The following is a 6,916-nucleotide window of genomic DNA, read 5'->3' as shown; positions in this document are numbered from 1 at the left end:
GCTAGCGTTGGGAAGCCCATTCAGAGAGGTGGGCTGGCCCATAGATGAAAAAGGTAGCATCCATGCCAGAGTTAGCGTGACATGCCCATTCCTTCCCTCAACAGTTTCATTTGCACGAGTTACGTTAAGCTGAATGTGATTAACAGAACTTGTTTTTCCTTTTACTGATTTTTAGATGGTTACATTTTGACTACATCTGTGAGATATATATATATATTCCATGAACCACCTGACTAATAAGTGAGTGTGTATATATATATATATAGCCTGTTCTGCTCTGTGACTCGAGAAGATAAATACCTCTCTTAGATTGCAATGTTGCCAATAGTACACTGTGCAGATGTATAACATCTTGTGTGCTTATTAATGTAGACAAAGGTTGTACCTGTAGTCTCTAGGATTGCATTGCCATCATAAAAAGGCAAAATTTGTGCTTGATAGTGTTTATTACACAGATTTAGTTATTCAGAGATTATTTGAGTCGTTCACAGATATTTAGCTTCAAATAAACTCATTCTCTACTCATTAGAGCTTTATCACTGCACAATCTGAGATCCATAACATGTCCTAATAAAACATCTTTTCAGCATAATTTCTTCTTTGTTTATTGTGTACATGACAGCAATGTGTCATTGCGATGTGTACACGGCCCGCTGCTGTGAGCCCAAAGAAACATGCTGGCGTACAATAACTGAGCAATTCACACACTCCGTAAATCCAACAGGTCATATTCTATTTCCTGTTGGTGGCCCTGCCAAATCTATAAGGGATTGATGGACTTTTATCTAACTCTAATATACTGCCTAAATAGAGAGTTGTAGCTGTCAGAGCTCAGTGCTCAATATCGTAAGAAGATAATGAAGGGAGGAGGGGATGGAAAGAGGGCGAGAGATAAAGATAGAGAAAGAGACCACACACAGAGCTGGGCAGCAATTCTGACAAATCTCTGAAGCCTGGAAAATGGGAGGCTGCAGGAGGAGAGGTAGCAGGCCGATTATATTTAAAGGACAAATGTATCTAATCATTTGAGAAAAACATTCTTCTATCTGGAAATTTTTTTTAGCCTACCACAAGAATCCACAAGAATGATGTGGAGATAATGCTGATGAACGTAAGCCATGCTGCTCTGGCGATTATTAGTGTATAACTTGATGTCATGGAAGTAATATTTTTTGGACATTATCTTGCACAGTAGTACAGGTGTTGCACCATCTCTTTCTCATATGTCCTCTTTGTCATAGAGAAAGTGGTTCTATCTGAGGTTGAGGATGATCTCAAGCAATCTGACATGAGGGAATTGGTTTAAAGGCAGAGAAGAAGCATGACATTATTCCCATATGGCGACCTCGGTAGCACACGCACATCCATCCTCCAGAGACATATGCATGGGAAATATGTTATGGCACAATACCTAAAGGACTGAGATAGACTTCTTCTATTTCACACGAGGTAAAAGGGAAGCTGATGCTAGGCATTGCTAATGTGCCTTCACTAATTGGTTTACCCCAAGGCCAGAGTTTAGAACACAGAAAAGCCCTAACCATTTATTTCTGCATCTGTCATCAGCGCTTAGTATGCTGAAATCACTATCATCCCATCCGCTTCTCTTGACCCTCATGAATCAATGCGTCAACCAGACAAGTTAAGTTTAGTCTGAAATCATATATGATACTGAATCAGAAATGTAGCCACACAGGCTCCTATAATTAGTCTACAGTCTAATTAGTTCGCTAAATTGTGTATCCTCTGTTGTAAACTGAAATAAATCTGGAGGATGTCAATTAAATTCATCTAATGTCATTGTATGCAGCACTCAACTGTAAAAACCTGATTTACAGATAAATAAATGTGAATAAATAAAAATCCGAAACAAATCATATGTGGAGGTATAATAAATGCTAGTCTGGAAGCGGAGCATAACTGGTTTATGTTTATATTGGTGATTATTAGTCGTATGATGATCAGCAGCTGGAGGTTGTACAGTTTGATCTCTCTACAGACTCTACATAATCTAATCCAACCAGATCCTCTCATTCCCACCAGAAAACAAACATGATCCTATATGATATATGTACACATATTTACAACTAATCCAAACACAGAACATTATTTCAGGCTGAAATAGAAAACACAATGTCCCAATCATATATACCGTGTTTCTTCCACTCCCCATTGTTGCAGTTTTTTCCTCCAGTGCTGATGACACACTGAGAATCTGATGAAATACTATCCTCTATAAATACAAGCTGGTACTATTGTTCAGCTGCACAGCCTGATGGGAGACTGGAGAGAGGAAGTGTGATGGTGGTGAAATGGCCAAAGGGCCATTTGACACTATGGCAAAGCCTGGATGTTGAAACAGAAGTGAATGGGTCTTGGACGGGCACAAAGACAGAGCTTGATATTAACTCATTAATGCAGGCCTTCCCATTGCTTGCAGTTCAACCGTAATGATGACTTACATAAGCTCTAAACACTGACTTTCCTGAGTCTATTGTAATGATTGTACAGAGGAAGCAAGCACATGCTTCTTTGGGACTGGACAGTTTATATAGACATACTGACAGGCATCATAAATTAATGGAATCCTTTTACATTTGGGGAAATATGCTTGCTCATCATCAAACCATGTCTGTGCATTAAGTATAAAGCTTGAGCCAGGAGGTGATTAGCCTAACTTGGCATAAAGACTAGAAGCACCTAGCCTGTCTCTCTCCAAAGCTCAAATACGCCTGCCAGCATCAATAAAGCTTACAAATGAACACAAAGTATCTTGTTTGTTTAACCTGTGTACAAACAAGATACTTTGTGTTCATTTGTAAGCTATTACCAATGTAAAAAAAAAAAAAAATTGTGGCTTTAAAAGGGAGTGAATTGGTGTAACTATTTTTTTAACAGCAAGCATGTAACTCCTCCCAAACTGTTGTTCTTACATTTCCGTTTATGTACGGATTAGGTAAAGGGGAGACACAAATATGCTTTAGGTGCGCTGGTACGGTAGGGGGAGTTTTCAACTTTGGAGAGAGCTAGGCTAGCAGTTTCACCCTCTAAGTCTTTATGCTAAGCTAATTGCTTCCTGGCTCTAACTCCATAATTAATGCACTAAGTGGTATCATCCGACTCTCGGCACAAAGTGTTTATTTTAAACATTAAGTTAGCATGCACTTTAGCTGTCATGCACGCATCCCGGGCATCCCCCCCCAACCGAAAACAGGTTCCTGCACTGATGACATTACCCACAAGTCATGACTGTTCGAATGACTTGTGGCCAAACACCGAAGCAACAGTTCCTGCCACTTTATGTGGTGAAATTGCTCCATGCTGAGGACAGAAAAATTCCTGCGCTCAACAAAATCTGAGATAAACTGAAAGAAAGGGATACCCTCCACTGAAACCTGGTGAGAGCACCACAAAGGATTGACTGGCTTCCCCAGCTGGAAGTTGTTTAGACAGGATCAGGTCCTTGTGTTGACGGGAGGGGTCAACAGTCAGGCCCACTTAAGGATAGATTATTTACCATTTCTCCATGCAGCCTGCACTAATGGAAGGGTCCAAATGCTGTCAAAATATATCTGTGCTCAATGCTTAATCAAATAAATAGCCCATCAGAATGAATAATACAAGGAGATGAAGCTATGGATAGCACAACACAGACTTGCAGACTCAAACGGACTTGAAAGAAAAACACTGAGATAAAGAGGCCACTCAAAAAGACCATAAGGGCTTCTTGCCGACGAATCGGAAACACCTAATTGAAACCACATCTACAAAGGAAGAGTTATGCGGTTTACAAATACTCTTGCAGCTGATATGCCCGTCCGCTTTCTTGCAGACACGCACCATGTGCATCTTGCTCCAGGTGCTTGCACAAATCCCTTATATGGGTCGTTGTCACACTGATGCATGTGAAACTGCCATTTTCATTCAATATGATTTCTCCAATTATTGTTTTCCAAATGTTGATGAAAAGGAATGCATTTGACCAGAAGATTATATTACTATCTGAGCTAAAGTTAAATATGTTATCCTAAACCACATGTATGTAGTAAAGTATGCAGTGAAACTTTTTATAGTATGAAGTGACAAGCAAAAATCATAAAGTTTTGGTCACAAGTCCGATGACCACCGCTCCCAACTTCAAAGACTATTAATAGCTTTTAGCCTAACACAATAATTAATCAGCCTATAAAACAATACTCCCCTCTGAACTTCAGGTTTACCGCTGAACAAGTCCTACTCATTTCTTTCTCCGAAATATCTGAAACTGAGGAAAAACAATTCCAGTCCAGAATTTAGAGCAGCAGTTCATCGCTTTTGTTCTTGATGTATGCCTTCTCTCTTTACTGAAACAGCGGTGCATGTAGCCAAAGCAAAGGGAAGGCTTTTGTGCACAATGAGAAACTCAGGACCAAGTGTAAGAAGAGCTGCAGCAGATGGAAGAGTTCCAGGTTTAAGCAGTGGGACCACAGAACCAATGGGCAACACTTACAGGCAGTGTCACACATGACTAATGGACCGGCTTAATGGGTTCACATATCACAGTACAGAATGTACAGTAATGTTCTTCCATTATTGGTGTAACTTAGATCAATATTAGAGAATGTGACATCAATAAATTAAAATCAGCAACCATGCTGTGATTAATCCAAAACAAAAACTGTTTCTCTGGTATTTTCCAGTTGAGATAGAGGTGAAGGGATTTGCATCAATCTTGGAGGAAGAGCAGCTGAAGGAGGGAAACTCATCTCATGGGTTGAGTGAACAAACGTCACTTCAGGGTAGCATCCCAGCGTTTCCTTCGCAGACAGGCTGAGGCAGGATTAGGTTCTGCAGGCAGAGCTGCTGTCCGCTTTCTAAATCTGCCTGCCAGTCTTTCCATCATTCTGTTCGCTTAAAATAATGTCACTTCTGAAGACATGTTTCGAACAACCATGGGTAAAGGTAATTGAACCTTGAAACGCTTCCAAAGTTGGATATTATCAGTTATAAAGTGATTTACAATAATATTGATCAAACTCAAGGTTTCCAGGTCAAGGTGATGATATGTCAAAATAATAAACAACCATGCAATAAATGTAGTTTTGAATGGGCGCTCATGGGTGTTCGGGGCACATTCAAGTAATTCATAATAAAATGAATTAGAGTAACTTAGTAACAGTAATTTTCAAAGTAAGAAAAGCAAAAAATAAAGCACTTTGCTAGACTTGAACCCAGATCAACACACACGCAAGCTGGATGACTTGAACATTTTAACCAGGGATGTCAAAAACACTGAATACTAAAAATAAGGGAGGGCAGTTCACTAACATAAAAGGTACATATAAGTATAAAAAGGAGATCTCAATGCAAGAGCACATCAAGCAGAGTACATTGCAAACGGGCAAAAAAAAAAAAAAGCCAGTCTTCCTTCTGAGTAATATTGATCATTACTGGAGAAAGCCCTGCAGATTTGGCCTACTTCCTGTTTGTAACCTTGACTCCAACTTTGTCACAGCCAAATGGTCTGCAGTTAATTAATTGAGTGTTGTTGACAGAACTGTGGGAATGTTATTTACTCGCTGATACAAGAAACTGATAGGTCTACTCAACTGTCTTGCACTATGACTCATGAGCAACTCGATTAAATAATGTGCAATCTCTAACCTCACAGTACATGCTTATCATTGAGAACTTCCTGCTCACCACTTTAAATCTGTGATCCTGTGATAAGTCCTAGACTCTACTTATCAAACTGCAAGTAAAAATAAGTGGGTGTTAAATGTGATTTCAAGCAGTTAAAATAGGATAAATGAGACTTAATATAATCTTTAACTCTCAAGAGTCACTGCACAATTTTGGACTTTGCACCTTCAGACCAATACACCAATAACCTAACATTAACATCCTGAAGTATGAAAATCCTCTACAGAAGTCACAACAAAGGCATCTCAATGCTCCTTTCTTTCACATATGACAATCAGTTCTGTAGAGGATAGAAATACATTTTTTTTTTACATAATTATTTTTAATGGACTTGCAATGACCCAAGAAACTTAAGTCAAAATATGTAAAAAGGTTTAAACATTTACACCGGCCTAATGGTGATGCACCACGACCTGTTGTGGGTTATGTATTAGTTATGACATCTTATTTTGCTTACAGTTCCCAGTGGTAAAGTCTTCACAGTAAGTGATAACAGCATCCAAAAGACCCTTTCAGATATGAAGGCTGGCTCAACTTTTGTAGGATGGAAAGTTTTCTGCAAACAGAATGGCAGCAAAATTAAATCTCTTTTAGTTAACAAATTTATAATATTTGTCTTGATTTAAGAAGGTCAACAAATATATTTGTTGACAAAAAATAAATAAATTTCAATTCACAGTAATGGAAGACGGGCTGATGGTGGCGTTACTGTAATGACCCCAAAATGTGGTGCCTGCATAGCCTTGGGACTCTTCTCTTATCAATTTGCCACGAAACTGTTCTCAGAGCTGCCACAGACCATTGTAGATATGAGAAAGACATAAAACAAAGCACACAAAAACATCTGAGTGCCATTAAACTTTTTAGTGCTTTCCCTGACAAACGAATGGAACACCACCTGAAGGCCTCATTATATGACATGCTGGAGTCCTAACTCCTTATGAATTTTGTATGTGTGAGCATGTGTAAGTGCATGAGATATTGAAGAGCAGGACAGACATATTGTAGAGGACCTCTCCCTGAACCCAGTTTTCTCTGCAGGCATGTTCACTAATAGCTGAGGTTAGCAGGGGTTCTGCCCTGCTGGCCCAGTCATTAGGTCCTCCACAGCATGCTCCCAAAGCTGTTCTGCCAATGGACGCCAAATAACCCAGCCAATCCCTCCAACGCACACATAAGGAACTCATATTCATACCACAATGGATGCATTGCTCCTTTCTGCCATTCAAACACC

Source organism: Sander vitreus, chromosome 8, assembly GCF_031162955.1.
Source record: "Sander vitreus isolate 19-12246 chromosome 8, sanVit1, whole genome shotgun sequence".
Lineage (NCBI taxonomy): Eukaryota > Metazoa > Chordata > Actinopteri > Perciformes > Percidae > Sander > Sander vitreus.
The sequence above is the reverse complement of the archived record's forward strand: the minus strand, read 5'-3'. Positions refer to the sequence as shown.